Source organism: Pseudophryne corroboree, chromosome 7 (genome assembly GCF_028390025.1).
Source record: "Pseudophryne corroboree isolate aPseCor3 chromosome 7, aPseCor3.hap2, whole genome shotgun sequence".
Lineage (NCBI taxonomy): Eukaryota > Metazoa > Chordata > Amphibia > Anura > Myobatrachidae > Pseudophryne > Pseudophryne corroboree.
This window is the reverse complement of record NC_086450.1, coordinates 179,250,322-179,267,405: the sequence shown is the minus strand read 5'-3', so window position 1 is coordinate 179,267,405 and position 17,084 is coordinate 179,250,322. Positions and strand designations below refer to the sequence as shown.

The window sequence follows — 17,084 nt, the reverse complement described above, 5'->3', positions numbered from 1 at the left end:
CAGGTGAAATCAAGGTACCCCTCCTTCAACAAGGCCGGGGTTACTATTCCAAAATGTTGTGGTACCGAAACCAGACGGTTCGATGAGACCCATTCTAAAATTGAAATCCTTGAACACTTATATACGAAGGTTCAAGTTCAAAATGGAATCGCTCAGGGCGATTATTGCAAGCCTGGAGAATTTCATGGTATCACTGGACATCAAGGATGCTTACCTGCATGTCCCTATTTACCCTCTTCACCAGGAGTACCTCAAAATTGTGGTACAGGATTGTCATTACCAATTCCAGACGTTGCCGTTGGTCTGTCCCCGGCACCGAGGGTATTTACCAAGGTAATGGCCGAAATAATTATCCCGTACTTGGACGATCTCCTTATAAAGGCGAGGTCCAGGGAGCAGTTGTTCGTCGGAGTAGCACTATCTCGGGAAGTGCTACAACAGCACGGCTGGATTCTGAATATTCCAAAGTCGCAGCTGGTTCCTACGACGCGTCTACTGTTCCTGGGTATGGTTCTGGACACAGAACAGGATAAAAAGGGTTTCTCCCGGAGGAGAAGTCCAAGGAGTTGTCGTCTCTAGACAGAGACCTCCTAATACAAATACAGGTGTCGGTGCATCATGCACGCGAGCCCTGGGAAAGATGGTAGCTTCTTACGAAGAAATTCCATTGGTCAGGTCCCATGCAAGGATCTTCCAGTGGGTTCTGTTGGACAAGTGGTCCGGGTCGCATCTTCAGATGCATCGGCGGATAACCCTGTCTCCAAGGGCCAGGGTGTCGCTGTTGTGGTGGCTGCAGAGTGCTCATCTTCTAGGGGGCCGCAGATTCGGCATACAGGACTGGGTCCTGGTGACCACGGATGCCAGCCTTCGAGGCTGGGGGGCAGTCACACAGGGAAGAAACTTCCAAGGACTATGGAAAAGTCAGGAGACTTCCCTACACATAAATATTCTGGAACTAAGGGCCATTTACAAGGCCCTAAGTCAGGCTTGACCCCTGCTTCAACACCGGCCGGTGCTGATCCAGTCAGACAACATCACGGCGGTCGCTCATGTAAACCGACAGGGCGGCACAAGAAGCAGGATGGCGATGGCAGAAGCCACAAGGATTCTCCGATGGGCGGAAAATCATGTGTTAGCACTGTCAGCAGTGTTCATTCCCGGAGTGGACAACTGGGAAGCAGACTTTCTCAGCAGACACGACCTCCACCCGGGAGAGTGGGGACTTCATCCAGAAGTCTTCCAAATGATTGTACACCATTGGGAAAGGCCACAGGTGGACATGATGGCGTCCCGCCTCAACAAAAAGCTACAAAGATATTGCGCCAGGTCAAGGGACCCTCAGGCGATAGCTGTGGACGCTCTGGTAACACCGTGGGTGTACCAGTCGGTGTATGTGTTCCCTTCTCTGCCTCTCTTACCCAGGGTAATGAGAATAATAAGAAGGAGAGGAGTAAGAACTATACTCATTGTTCCGGGTTGGCCAAGAAGAGCTTGGTACCCAGAACTCCAAGAAATGATCTCAGAGGACCCATGGCCTCTGCCGCTCAGACAGGACCTGCTGCAGCAGGGGGCCTGTCTGTTCCAAGACGTACCGCGGCTGCGTTTGACGGCATGGCGGTTGAACGCCGGATCCTGAAGGAAAAGGGCATTCCGGAGGAAGTTATCCCTACGCTAATTAAAGCTAGGAAAGAAGTGAACGCAAACCATTATCACCGCATATGGCGGAAATATGTTGCGTGCTGTGAGGCCAGGAAGGCCCCCAAAGGAGGAATTTCAGCTAGGTCGATTTCTGCACTTCCTACAGTCAGGGGTGACTATAGGCCTAAAATTGGGTTCCATTAAGGTCCAGATTTCGGCTCTATCGATTTTCTTCCAAAATAGTACTGGCTTCACTGCCTGAAGTTCAGACTTTGTTAAGGGAGTGCTGCATAGTCAGCCCCCGTTTGTGCCTCCAGTGGCACCGTGGGATCTCAACGTGGTATTGGATTTCCTGAAGTCGCATTGGGTTGAGCCACTTAAATCCGTGGAGCTACAATACCTCACGTGGAAAGTGGTCATGCTGTTGGCCTTGGTGTCGCCAGGCGTGTATCAGAATTGGCGGCTTTGTCATGCAAAAGCCCTTATCTGATTTTTTATATGGATAAGGCGGAATGGAGGACTCGTTCCCAATTCCTTCCTAAGGTGGTATCAGTTTTTTATGTGAACCAACCTATTGTGGTGCCTGCGGCTACTTGGGACTTGGAGGATTCCAAGTTACGGGACGTAGTCAGGGCCCTGGAAAGTATATGTTTCCAGGACGGCTGGAGTCAGGAAAACTGTCTCGCTATTTATCCTGTATGCACCCAACAAGCTGGGTGCTCCTGCTTCTAAGCAGACTATTGCTCGATGGATCTGTAGCACGATTCAACTTGCACATTCTGCGGCTGGACTGCCGCACCCTAAATCTGTAAAAGCCCATTCCACGAGGAAAGTGGGCTCTTCTTGGGCGGCTGCCCGAGGGGTCTCGGCTTTACACATTTGCCGAGCTGTTACTTGGTCGGGTTCAAACATTTTTGCAAGAGTCTACAAGTTTGATACCCTGGCTGAGGAGGACCTAGAGTTTGCTCATTCGGTGCTGCAGAGTCATCCGCACTCTCCCGCCCGTTTGGGAGCTTTGGTATAATTCCCATGGTCCTTACGGAGTCCCAGCATCCACTTAGGACGTCAGAGAAAATAAGATTTTACTCACCGGTAAATCTATTTCTCGTAGTCAGTAGTGGATGCTGGGCGCCCATCCCAAGTGTGGATTGTCTGCAATACTTGTTTATAGTTATTGCCTAACTAAAGGATTATGGTTGAGCCATCTGTTGAGAGGCTCAGTTATATTTCATACTGTTTACTGGGTATAGTATCACGAGTTATACGGTGTGATTGGTGTGGCTGGTATGAGTCTTACCCGGGATTCAAAATCCTTCCTTATTGTGTCAGCTCTTCCGGGCACAGTATCCTAACTGAGGTCTGGAGGAGGGTCATAGTGGGAGGAGCCAGTGCACACCAGGTAGTCCTAAAGCTTTCTTTAGTTGTGCCCAATCTCCTGCGGAGCCGCTATTCCCCCATGGTCCTTACGGAGTCCCAGCATCCACTACGGACTACGAGAAATAGATTTACCGGTGAGTAAAATCTTATTATATATATATATTCTGTCTATCTATCTATCTATCTATCTATCTATCTATCTATCTATCTATCTATCTATCTGTCTGTCAGTCTATCAATATGTAGCTGTTAGTATTGTTATTATTATTATTATTATTATTATTATTATTATTATTATTATTATTATTGAGTCCTATTGGAGAAATAGCGCTATATAAATAAAATTATTATGATGATGATGTTGATTATTAGTATTATTATTTCTATAATTTAATGACCACTCCATGGCTTATTATCTTTCTTATTTATAAATTCTTTTTTTCAAGTTTTTACAGAACAAGATATGCAAATATCTGTACAGAGCATAGAATGCAATAAAAAACATATACAGTATTGTGAGAACCATAACACATTTGAGAAAAATGAAAGAATAAAATAGAAATAGTCTCACACAATATTTCAAAATGATACCGACTCATATAAGAACCATAGGCAAAAGTAAGACCACACGGAAATGAATACAGCATCTGGCAATATCAAGCTCCATAAAAGTGGAAAGAAAGAAAGAAAGAAAGAAAGAAAGAAAGAAAGAAAGAAAGAAAGAAAGAAAGAAAGAAAGAAAGAAAGAAAGAAAGAAAGAAAGAAAGAAAGAAAAAGAAAGAAAGAAAGATGAAGGAGGAAGAAAAGAAATAGAGAGTAGAGAAGAGTAAACATCTGTCAGGAAGGACAGTACACAGTATTCGCTAGGGTTCACAAATTACCAAGAAAGTCAAGAAGGAAGAGGCCATTCGTTTCTACAGCATCTATGACCATCTTATTGTCCCACACTATCAATCCGAGTCAAGGAGTCAAAGGGGCCAAGGCCTTGAAGGAGGAAGACAGCTTAAACTCCATCCATTGAAACCATATAGCTACAAATGTACCACGTTTCTCAGGAGTAGAGTAGTATATCTCCAATGCCATATAAAAGTCCATGCGTTGGCACCAATCCCATAGAGAAGGTGGAGAGGTGGCGTGCCAGCGCACTGGGATTACCGCTCTGGCTGCATTATTGATATGCTGCAAATAGGACTTTTCATATTTCGAGATAGGAAAATCTAAATGGGATAATAACCAGAAGTCTGGACCCAGTGGAATAGGAGCACCCAGGATCTCCACAGCTAACCGTTTTATTTCATCCCAAAAAGAAACAATCTTAAGGCAATCCCACCATATATGAATCAGTGTTCCCTGTTCCTGACCACATCTCCAGCATAAAGGAGTCACACAAGGGTAATACTTCTGAACTATAGTGGGACAAAGATACCATCTAGAAAGGAGTTTATATTGGGATTCCACTATGTCCATGATAGAAGAGCACACACTAGTCACCTGGTAGGTCTTTTCCCAATTTATCTCAATTCCTTTAAGTGAGAAGTCCCTATCCCAAAGATCCTGATTAGTCAGTCTAGAATGTGATATCACTGTTAGTAGAATTTGATAAAAATTGGAAATAATGTGGATGGGGTTATGCAATTGCAGACAAAGTTTCTCAAATGTAGTTGATTCTTTGTCCCAACCACTGGGGAGCTTCATCGAAGAGATGAAATGACGTACCTGAATATAGAACCAGTAGTCCGACTTGGTAAGATCCGAACAATCTAAGAAACGCTGAAAAGACCTAAGAGAACCTTCCGAGAAAAAGTCACCTATCCAGGTAATACCCGCTGATTTCCAGGGTGCAGTGACCCTATCAGAGATTCCTGGTACAAAAGCAGGATTATTCACAATGGGAGTCAACAGAGATACCAGTGTTGAGACTATTGACTTAGTCTGTAGTCTCCTCCACATCAGCAGAGTAGGACCCACGATCGGGTGAAAGAAGTCTAGGTAGTATGTTAATTTTAATAACACTAACACATCCTAAGCACAACATTTTCTGTGATAGCCAACAGAAAAGGTCAGTCTTTATCTTCTTTACCAAAGGGGCAAAGTTTAATGTAAATAAATTATCAAGTTTATTGGGAATCTGGACCCCTAAATATTTCAGATGTGAGGAGCTCTATTTGAAAGGTAATGAGGAGTCAAGCGTGTGTACAATATCATTGGAAGTGGTGACATTCAGGGCCAGGGGTGTATCTAGGGGTCTGAGCACCCCTGGCAAAGTAAAGAACTGGCGCCCCCCACCTCCCCCACCCAGGGACACAGAGAAGGGAGTTACAGATAGGCTGAGGTCTGGGACACTGAGGGAGAATTACAGGGAGGGTGCGGGTAGGGACAATGAGGTGGCCAATCATGGCTCGCGGCTTGGCGTCCAATGGGGAGCTGCCGCGACGGGCCAATCCGTGCTCGTCGCGGCGGACCAATGAGAGTCCGCCGCGTCATCGCTCTGCCTCCTCCCAGCATATTATATCAGGCGCTGGGCGGCGGCGGAGTTCAGTTGCGTGCCGGAGCAGAGAAGAGCTCCAGAAGACGTCGGAAGAAGACCTGCAGCAGCGGAAGGTGCGGCGGCAGAGAAGAAGGAAGAACCGGCAGAGAAGAGAGAAGATAGAAGACAGAAGAGAGAAGACGGAAGAGGCGGAACGAGGAAGACAGAAGAGGCGGAGCCCGGAGCCCAGCGGCAGAGGACGGCTGGAGAGTGCTGCAGAATGAGGGATGCAAAAGAGCTGACGAAGCTCCCCTCTGCAGCCTCTCCCACCGATCCGGGTAAGAGGCTTTGGGCCTGTACCACCCTCCTTTAACTATCCTCCCTAGACCACCAGGACTGTCAGGCATTAGGCCTGGGGCCACAAGCAGGCACTAGGCCTGAGCAGCAGCTAGGAGGTGAGGGCCACCGCATTCCCCAGTAGTCTTGGCAGTAGGCCAAGGCTACTGTTTTCCCCCCTTGGTAAGGCAGGCATTAGGCCTGGGGCCACCAGCAGGCACTAGGCCTGAACAGTAGCTAGGAGGAAGGGCCCCCATAAGCGTTTGTAATCTTGGCGTTAGGCCAAGGTTACTGCCCGCTCTTTAGGCAGGCGCTAGGCCTGACCCACCATTCAGGCATTAGGCCTGTGCCATAGATAGGACCAAAAGGTTGTATAAATAATCTTGGTATTAGGCCAAGATTATATTCCCCCAGTAGGCAGGCACTAGGCCTGTGGGCTTTGGCGGGCATTTGGGCCCGGGCGCAAGTTAGTCGCACATAGAGAGATCTGCGGTTGGAATCATTGCACTAGGTCGGGATTTCACTTCCATTGTTAGAGGTACACCTGGATTGGGCTCAGTTCTGAGATCAGACTGAGGAAGCTGCCGATGCCAGTAGGCAGTGAAACGCGTCTCTGTATCTTACCTGCCAGCGACAACTCGATTTACCACTTGCGTCCAGCATCGGGAAGGAATCTAGACGTATCTCCAGATAAGGCTCGATTTAAAAGGGTATTTGGCACCAGAGCCGGGAGGACTATAAAAACGGAACCCAGAAGGCGTAGTGGTAATCAATTATAACATGGCCATGTTCTATAAAATCCGTGATGACATTCATTAATTCTACTGCTCCAAGTATTTTACATGTATGCATATACAAGTGACTAATTCATTGCTGCTATAAACAGATCAGCATCAATTCAAAGGGAGCCAAAAAGCTGCTGAATGTTACATGTAATATGTTCTATTGAAAGCAAGTTTTATTACATATATATCTCCTCTGATTCAGTGCCCCTATAACAGCTGCCTTATGATTAAATCACTAAGGAAAGGATACAGCACCAAGCTGAGTGAAAATAAGGGACTGAACAACGGACTCAGCTGTTGCAGTTTGTAGCAATTAAGTGAAACACTGTGATTGATTGCAACTGTTGTATCTTTTCTGCACTAAGAGGGTTAGCCTAACTATTATATGGAGCAGAGCATTGAACGATTTTATTAGATATGTCATGAACTATTAATTTATGTCAATGTGGTTTTAGTTTTTTATTTTTTGCATGCAAATTAGTTGTAGAGGCAACGGAAGGATTTTTTTATTATTTTTATTATTATTATTTTATATCTTGGTACTATAATGGTACTAATAGAGAATTATCATTAAGATAAAGCAAACTAATACATTTATTATTATAATAAGAAGTCTGTAAGCGCTGTCTGTATTTCTTTTTTTAGTTCCTTTATATTACGGGTAGGGGGTTGGGAAGTCCCCCTGCTTATAGTGAGCTGCATGCAGACTTGGGACATATACATATAAACTAATTTAAACCAATTAAATCTAATTGTATTGTTATGGTACAGAAGTTGGAGCATATGCTGTAGGAACGACGGAAGGTGTTCTCCCGGCATGAGGAGGATTTCGGGTATACTGAAGATTTGAAGCATGAAATACGTACTGGGGAGAGTCCTCCTATCCGTGAGAGATATTGTCCTATCCCACCCAAACTCTATCAGGAGGTAAAGAAGATGTTGCAGCAGATGTTAGACAATCAGGTCATTCGGGAGAGTAAAATCCATCGGCTGCGCCCATCGTGTTGGTACGGAAGAAAGATGGTTCCATCCGATTCTGCGTGGACTATGGCGGTTGAACAGCAGTACCGTGCGAGATGCCTACCCGTTGCCTAGGATAGAGGAGTCTTTGGAAGCCCTGGGGAATGCTCGGTATTTCTCCACTCTGGACTTGGTCAGTGGGTATTGGCAAGTGGCGGTTAACCCGCAGGATCAAGAAAAGACCACCTTCACAACTCCGATAGGGTTGTTTGAGTTCTTGCGCATGCCTTTTGGGCTCACCAATGCCCCAGCTACATTCCAGCGGATGATGGAGAGATGTTTGGGGGACCTGAATTTCGAAGCTCTGCTGATATATCTGGATGATATCATCGTGTTTGCCCCCACTCTAGAGGAACATCTGGCGCGCCTGGATGTGGTGTTGCAGCGTCTGGAGAAGTATGGGCTCAAGCTCAAGCCCCGTAAGTGTCATCTTCTAAAATCGAGCTTGGAGTACTTGGGACATGTGGTATCCAGAGAAGGAGTCTGCCCTACGCCCAGGAAAGATTTCAGCAGTCCAGGAGTGGAAGACGCCCACTACTACCACTGAACTGCGCGCCTTCCTAGGATTGGTTGGGTATTATCGGCGGTTTATCAAGGACTTTGCAAAAATCGCAGAACCGTTGCATGCTCTGCTTCGAGGAGTGCCCACTACAAAAAAAAAATGCAGGCAATACCCTGGGGCGAGGCACAGGAGAAGGCATTTCGACAACTGAAGAAAATGCTCACTGAGGCTCCGGTTCTGGGATATGCTGATTTTGAAAAACCATTTCTGCTCTGCACCGATGGCAGCCTACAGGGACTAGGAGCAGTTCTTTCACAAGTACAAGATGGCCAAGAACGAGTGATCGCCTATGGTAGCCGAAGTTTGAGGGAAACAGAGAGGAATCCGGACAACTACAGTTCCTTTAAGTTGGAACTGTTGGCTGTAGTCTGGGCCATGATGGAGAAGTTCGCAGAGTACCTGATCGCTACCCATGTGGAGATCTACACGGATAACAATCCCCTGGCCTATCTGGAAACTGCAAAACTGGGCGCCCTGGAGCAGCGTTGGGTAGCCCGGTTGGCAAAATTCAGCTATAAAATCCACTATCGGCCAGGGAAGAGTAATGGGAACGCGGATGCGTTGTCGCGATTTCCTATACCCATGCCCCCGACTTCGAGGGACATCAAGGACGAGAGCACAGAGGTCCTGGACTTGACCAGAATTAGATGTCCTGTTACCCTGGAAGAGCAACAAGTATTTGAATGTGCTGCTCTGCTCCGGAGCATGGAACAAGAGTGGGCTTCATTACAGCAGAGTGACCCGGGACTGAGCGCCATTCAGCGGTGGAAACAGAAGGGACATTGGCCTAGCCAGTGGGAGAGGAGTCGGCTGACTCTCTATTGTCGAAAAGTCCTGCAGAGTTGGGACCGGTTACTCGTCTGGGGTTCCAGGCTTTGGTGACTGAAGCGCACGATAGCGGAGCCCATTTGGGAGCAGCAAAAACCTTCCTGTGGATACAGCGTCAGTTCTTTGCCCCTTTGCCCCTCAGTTATTGACCTTGGTGGAGAGAGTGTGCCAGGAGTGTCGGAGATGCGGGGTTGTCAAACCGAACGAACAGCATCCCCTGGAGTTGTTGAAGATTGATTACGTTCTGATTGGGGAGTCATTTAGTGGCCATCAATATGCCCTGGTCATGACTGATCACTTCACTAAGTTCACGGTCGTGGTCCCTACCAGAGATCAGATGGCAGAGTCCGCTACTAAGGCCATTGTCGAGCATTTTATCCGGCAGTTTGGGTGCCCCGAGAGGATACATTCAGACCAAGGGGCTTGTTTCCAAGGGAGGCTGATGGAACAGTTTTGTTGACTTTATGGGATGCAGAAGTCCCGTACCACTCCGTATCATCCTCAGGGAAATGGCGCCTGTGAACGTTTCAATCGGACCTTGCTCAAGATGCTGCGGACCCTGGAAGACACCAAGAGACGGAGATGGCCCGAGCATGTAGCAGAGCTGGTGTGGACCTATAGCAACAGGGTTCACAGCACCACCGGTTACTCCCCCTTCTTTTTGATGTTTGGCCGCCCAGGGCGTGAAGCGCAAGATCTGCACTTGCCCGAGCTTTGGGAAGAAGGGGGTTCATTGCCAGCAGACTGGGTCGCGGAACATCAGCAGCATTTAAGAGTGGATCACGACGTGACTCGGAGGATGATAGCCGACCACACTCATGTGCCCCATAGAACTCGAGGAGCGGAGCCTTTTGACGTGGGACAGCGGGTGCTGGTCCGCATGACACGGCCGGGCGGCAAACTGAAGGAAAGGTGGGAGGTACTGCCATATATTGTCCGAAGGCGCCTCACCGAAGAGGGCCCAGTTTACCAGGTGGAAGCGATGGATGGGTCCGGTCGGTTGAAAACCCTTCATCGGGACATGTTGCGTCCTTGTTTGTTTCCAGAAGACGGAGAGAGAGAAGGTGCCTCCGATCTGAGTACTGCTCCATCGCCTGTGGAAGGCACAGTGTTGTCACCATCTCCCAGGGCGGCTGGCCTGGATGAAGATTGGTGGGTCCCAGTGGCTCACGACAACATTCTCCAAGATGTTAAGGCCTCCAGGCCCATGGTATCTCCTTTGCCTCTGTGGTCCCAGCGTTCCAGCCACGGTGTGCCTGGTCCTCGGTATGCCGACCCGGATTTTGTCTGGTCTCAGTCTTCCTTTGTAGGGACTACAAAGGACAAATGGGGGGGGGGGAATGTGAGGCGGGCGGATGGCGGCGGAAGGCGGCGGGCGGTGGGACAGCAACAAGGCCTGAACACGGAGGAACTGGGATCCGAAAGGATCCGGGTTCCTCCAATCAGCGCCCCAGGTTTCGAACTGGGCACCGGTCGCGAGCCATTCACGGCTCTCGGCTTGGCGTCCAATGGGGAGCCGCCACAACGGGCCAATCCGCGCTCGTCGCGGCGGACCAATGAGAGTCCGCCGCATCATCGCTCCGCCTCCTCCCAGCATATTATATCAGGCGCTGGGCGGCGGCGGAGTTCAGTTGCGCGCCGGAGCAGAGAAGAGCTCCAGAAGACGTCGGAAGAAGACCTGCAGTGGCGGAAGGTGCGGCAGCGGAGGAGAAGGAAGAACCGGCGGAGAAGAGAGAAGATAAAAGAGAGAAGATAGAAGACGGAAGAGGCGGAACGAGGAAGACAGAAGAGGCGGAGCCCGGAGCCCAGCGGCAGAGGACGGCTGGAGAGTGCTGCAGAGTAAGGGATGCAAAAGAGCTGACGAAACTCCCCTCTCCCACCGATCCGGGTAAGAGGCTTTGGGCCTGTACCACCTTCCTTTAACTATAGTAGTAAGAAGGGAGTCACACCTGCACAGCAGCAGGCATAACACCGCACTTCGCATCATTACAGGGACACTGAGGGGGAATTACAGTTAGGGTGCGGGTAGGGACACTGAGAAGGAATTACGGGGAGGGTGTAGGCAGGCATTCTGAGGGGGAATTATGGGAAGGGTGCGGGCAGGGACACTGAGAGGGAATTACAGGAGTGTATGGGCAGGGTCACTGAGGGGGCAGTTACAGGGTTGGTGCGGGTAGTGTCAACACAGCTGGACAGGCAGTCACTGGTCTAGATACCTCTCCATGCAGAGCTCTTTGTAAGCTGTGATCCAGATTGGCAGTATAGACCATGCAGTGCAGCTACGGTACCACAGAAAATGTACAGGTCTGCTCATGCTGCACTGCTGACTGGTGCTGATTGCAGTGGCTGGTGTTTAGTGACAGACTGCGTGGGACCAATGAGAAAGGAAGCGGATGAGGAAGAGGAGGTGCCTCGCCCCTCCCCATACCTGGAAGTGCCCCACTGCCTGGCTATATTCACCATCACTGTGACTGTAGCCACAGAGAGTGTCAGAGTGCAATACGCTTCTGAGAGTCCAGCAGTGATGAGCACTGCTAAAGGATGTACTCAGTGAGAACTACTATGTCATTCTACCCCCTGGCGCGGGTAGCACTGCCGGGCGGCGCCCCCCACACACACACACACACACACACACACCTCCCCCCTTGGCTGGCACCCCTGGCAAGTGCCACCCTGGCCAGTAGGAAGATACACCCCTGTTCAGGGCTACTGATTTGGCATAATTAATCTTAAAGTTAGATAAGTAATTAAACTAACTAAGTTCCCCCATCAAACGCGGTAGAGATACCAGGGGGTTAGTAATGGCCGCCAGTAGGTCATCTGCGAAAAGACTCAGTTTATATTCCTGTGGTCCCAATTTTACCCCTGATATATCCGGGTTTGCCCTAATAGCTCTCGCCAAGGCCTCCATACAAAGCACGAAAATCAGTGGCAAGAGTGGGCAACCCTGCCTAGAGCCATTCGAGATATGTATCGCCGAAGATAGCATGCCATTGATCTGAACCTGTGCTGACAGGGCTCTATAGAGAGCAAGTATCTTGTGAAGGAAGGTGCTCCCCAGACCCAACTTCCATAGAATCCCCTCCATAAACTCCCAGTCAATAGACAGTAGACAGGAGGATCAAGGGAATGCCAGTGGTGGACAAATAGGAAATCAGATCTACAACCTTGATCATATTGTCCCTAGCCTCACGTCCCGGGACAAACCCCACTTGATCAGAGTGGATAATGTCAGGAAGTAGCGGTTTCAAACGACTAGTCATTAGCTAGGTATATAGCTTAATATCTATATTGAGTAGAGAGATGGGCCTATAACTAGTCGCTAAGCAAGAATCCTTCCCTTCTTTCGGGATCACAGCAATGTGTGCAGCAAGAGATTGATTGGAGAACTGAGTCTGGGTTGACACTGCATTGCAAGCTTGCAACAACATCGGGAGTAATTTATCCTGAAAGGATTTATAGTAGGTAATTGGAAACCCATCAGGCCCCGGGCTCCTGTTAGGGTATGTCTTTATGGCATCCTTTAGCTCATCTTCTGTAAATGGAGATTCTAATGTCCGAGACACCGTCTCAGGGAGAGACAGAAACTCAATATCATCCAGAAATTTTTTTGATTTCAGATATACGAGCATATTTAACTGAATCTGTGCGTGTTCGGGTGAGATTGTACAACTCCAAGTAATAATCGTGAAAAATTTCCTCATCCGTAACACAAATACGTCCCGAAGGATCTTTCATTTTCTGAATACAAGTCAAAGACCTTTGTGCTCGGAGGGCTTTTGTCAACATTTTCCCAGGCTTATTACCCCATCAAAAAAGGTGTGTCTACATCACCTGAATGCCCTTTTTGCCCCCTCATTAAGCAAGGAATTCAAAGATGTCCTTGCTGCCTGTAATTGTAAAAAGACATCTGAATCCCCAGAGCTATTGTGTGCCGTTTCCAGCAACTTAATTTGAGACAGAATATCCTCCCTACATTACGCTTTCTGCTTCCTGAGATATGATCCCAGCTGGATGCAACGTCCCCTAATGACACATTTATGAGCTTCCCATATTGCCATCAGGGAAACATCGTCAATCACATTGGAGGCAACATATTCATCTAGGAAACCCAAAAGCTGGGCTTTACAGTGAGGGTCTACAAGAAGTTGTTCATTTAGTCTCCAGTGCCACTGCCGAAGTCTAACAGGGTCAACTCGTAAAGCCAGGGTAACAGGGGCATGATCCAATCCCATAATCTGACCAATTGTTGCCTCCAGTATTGCATCCAGACAGGAATGACCAACACAAAAAATTATCTATACGCGAGTACGTGTTGTGTGTGTGTGTGTGTGGGGGGGGGGGAAGGTATAGTCCCGCTCTGCGGGTGCAATAGCCTCCAAGAATCTACCAACTGGAATTCATGTAAAATTGTTCCAAACTTTTTCACCCCTTGGAAGGAAGATCTCAGGGATCCAGTAGAAGTATCTAAGAGAGGTTCCAAGGCCTAATTGAAGTCCCCACCCACTATCAACCTATCCTCAATGTGAGATTCAATTAACTCCAGAGCCATACGAAGATATCGGGTCTGACCCTGGTTAGGCAGGTATAAGTTAACAAACGTGTGGCGTTGCAAGGCAACAGTCGCTTTCACTAGCAGACCCCTACCATCGCTAATTGGAACCTCCTGCATACCAGACATTTGTAAATGTTTAGAAAACAAAATAGCAACCCTCCTGGCCTTAGCAGCTGTATAATTATTAAAATATCCTGTTGGGTAATACCTAGAAATCAGACATGGGGCAGATCCCTGTTTAAAGTGTGTCTCCTGCAGAAATGCTATATCAATTCGGTCCATATGCAAAGTGTGCAGTAGACGTGAGCGTTTTTCAGGAATGTTGAGGCCCTTAACATTATTGGACATTAATTTAAAGCTAGCCATAGGAAAAGCAATGAAAGTGGGGAGAACATTGAAAAGACACTGGACTTTCCTGCCGGGGAGACGTAAAGAAGGAGAAGAAAAGCGAGAAGAATGAGAAGGAGGATAGGAGAGAAACAGAAATTTTTTTTAGAAATGAGGCCATCAGAAGAACATCTAGGAAACAATAATAACCGTGAGACATCATAAAACAGTCACAGAGTCTAGTAGTATGAACTCTAAGACCAAATATTCTTTGCCGAAGGTGCTACGGAGATCCCTAGTGGATCCATAGCCAACTTATGTACAACAGAGAAAGGGGGAATCTAGGGGTATAGGTGATACATGACACCATTATATTCCCTTCCCAGTATAAAAACAATATAGAAGGAATAAAAAGGGGAAGGGGAGGGGGGGAAGGGGCAGAGATTTAACATTTAAACTTCCTGTATAGACAGTATAGTAAACATTGAGTGAGGAATACAACCTAACAACAAATCCGTCAAGTCATGTATTGATGAATAAACAAAGTACGTAAACATTAGAGATACATGAGACAGGAGGAGGACCAGAAAATGGTCAATCCAGTACATCTCTAAATAAGCAAATGTATTAAAACAGTAATAGTTGCAATCCCGTCCCATGCAACCCAAGACCCCTCAATGAGTACAGAGACATCACCCTTAACTTCACAAATTGAGAAACACTCACCAGGGTAATAAAGCATAAAAAATAAGGATATAAGGATTAGGAGTTAAGGGACTGCAGTATCCTCCATGGCCTGGGAGCTACGCCTCATCTCCTGGAGGTACGAGGGACCTGCTACATTTCCCTCCGGGATTGGGGTGTTGCTGGCAAATGAGGAAGGTCCAACCAATTAGGCAAGGAAACCGGGGGGCGACCCAGGGAAGAGCAGAACACTGAGACATCTTCTGGTATTTGCACCGTGTGGACAGTTCCTTCATGGAAAACTTGAACACTAAGTGGATAGCCCCATCGAAATTTTAGATTCTTCTTGCAGAGTTCCTCAGTGAGTGGATGAAGTAAACGTCTTTGTTGCAGTGTGTGCCAGGAAAGATCCTGGAATATCTGGATGGACTTGCCATTCAAATTAATTTCCTTTATGCGACGTGCCTGTTGCAAGATTTTTTCTTTGATTGTAAAGTAGTGTAAGCGGCATATAATGTCTCGAGGATGTTCCGAGGGTAAATCCTTAGGGCGCAGGGCCCGATGGGCTTGGCCAAACATAATCTCCCCATTAGGATCTGCCTCCAGTAGTTTGTTAAAGATTTTTCTAAGGGCGTCCACAATACCCTCTGGAGGGACATCTTCAGGTATGCCTCAAACTCTTAGATTGTTACGAGACCCTATATTGTCCAAGTCGTCTAGCAGCACCTGCATATCAATCAATAGACAGGATTGATGATTAACCACCTTATCGACCTCGACTAGTCTAGAGTCCACCTGGTCATTATGATCTTCCAGCGTAACCACTCAGTTACCAATGTGAGTGAGATCTGATTGAGTAGAGTCCAGAAGGATCTTGACAGCATCCTGAGTTCTCTGTTCCAGGGATTGCAGGTCGTGTTGCAAATCCTGTCTAGTAGGAATAGAGCGCAGATGAGTTAATATTTCAGTCATGTCTGCCTGCCCTGCATGTGATTGTGTTAGGGACAAGGGAGAGTGAGCCTCCTGAGTATGAGAGCCCTCAGAGCTTCCAGATGCGATTGCTGACAAGTTAGATGGTGGGGGAGCACTGTCAGCCGTCGACAAGACCCCAAAAAGATTGTGGAAGGCAGCAGAGGATGTAGACTTGACTGGGGTAGCAGCAAGCATTTTATTTGCACGTCATTTCGTCATAAGGCAATTAGGAATATTCCTCACATGTCGCTAACAATGTGTAGAAGCCGGCATTAGGTAAAAGAGGTGTCACTAATCACTTCCCCCTGTTAAAATATGTAAATATTCATGATCTAGCAAGCATCTTGCATCGTGTCACATTCGCGATGTATAGTAGAAGTGCGGTCACACTGGAAGGTAAAGAATCAGAGGAGTGTTGGAGTTGATGGAAGACAGCAGAGCAGTTCCAGATGGTGAATCCCACAGATTTTGCTACTATGGTAACACTGCCAAGGGGACGCAGGATGGAGCCCTTGTGCAGAGGAAATATCGTTATGAACAACTATAAATGGTTAACTGCATATCAGAAAAGAGATATTATCCAAATCCACATAAGCTGTGTAGGGAGACAAGCAAATAATGTCCTAGCAATGGAGGGATCATGCAGTTATACAAGGTGATAGGAGCAAGCCAAGTATCCAACTCCCTGAAAAGGTAATAAAGCAGCACAGCAAGGTAGTAAAAGCAACACAGCATCCTCTGCTTACCCCCCAAGGAATGGGTGATAGAATTGTCAGCTCAGTCCGTTGCTCCCCTCCTCCCCTTAGACGTAAGCTGCAGCCTCCTCTGTGTGCCTGACAGTCAAGACTCTGTTCAGGCTCCAATGGCAGCAGCTGTGGCATCCTCCCGCTTCAACTGGGTCCAGCTAACAGCAGGGCACCAAGACACAGTCCTCCCACCAGCGTACAGGACGGTGTTAGGGTCTCCTGCCCTGTGCTGCCACGTCGTCATGGCAACCGGGAGACAAGTGCTAGTGGAGTAACCCGAGCGCAGCTGATACTCCGGTTCGGGTCTTTTGCTGTGCAGTGGTTATAGGCTCTGTGCACGGCAGGGGATCCGGTGCTGGTTTTTGTGCTCACAGTCTGTGAGGTCTGAGTGGGGCGTGGACAGCACCTGCTTTATAAGGCCTCTTTTCAGGGTAAGCAGATGCTGCTGAATCTTTGTTGGTTAGTCAGTTCATGAACGTTAGCCAGTACTGTGTAGCTTTGTATTTGTTTGTTGCTTACTGCAAATAGGCCTGGGAATTTGGTATTACACTCTGCCAATCCAGACCTAGCAGTAAGACTGGAGTCAGTCGTTTAGCTTGCTGGGGTTCTGTTACTACTCTGTGAACTTAGCAAGTTTGCGGCTGTATTCTAAGACTTGCCTGTCTAATCCTGTCTCACTGTGCTAGGTGTCAGGGGTCAGTTTAGTGGCAGTAAGCTAAAACCTGTGCACTGCAAGTGAGAATTAGGATTGTGGAGATTCTCCTTGTGTCTATCATTCCATCTCTGA

At 47.7% G+C, this 17,084-nt stretch overlaps 1 protein-coding gene and 1 long non-coding RNA gene across 4 annotated transcripts in view; one reads left to right on the top strand and one right to left on the bottom strand.

Annotated features, from left to right (window-relative positions):
- The window catches only part of STK16 (serine/threonine kinase 16), a 105,875-nt gene extending 89,445 nt beyond the window's left edge, over positions 1-16,430 (bottom strand). The window contains exon 1 of one of the 2 annotated variants that reach the window (XM_063933835.1): positions 16,298-16,430. The gene's annotated coding sequence lies outside the window, so the exon portion shown is untranslated. Of the gene's footprint in view, positions 1-14,621; positions 15,957-16,297 lie in introns of those variants that run through there. The other variant, XM_063933836.1, reaches the window with a different exon arrangement.
- Positions 3,732-17,084, top strand: part of LOC134944900 (uncharacterized) — a 28,858-nt gene continuing 15,505 nt past the window's right edge. Inside the window, exon 1 of one of the 2 annotated variants that reach the window (XR_010181979.1) lies at positions 3,732-4,509. This is a non-coding gene — a long non-coding RNA (uncharacterized LOC134944900). Of the gene's footprint in view, positions 4,510-16,161; positions 16,245-17,084 lie in introns of those variants that run through there. The other variant, XR_010181980.1, reaches the window with a different exon arrangement.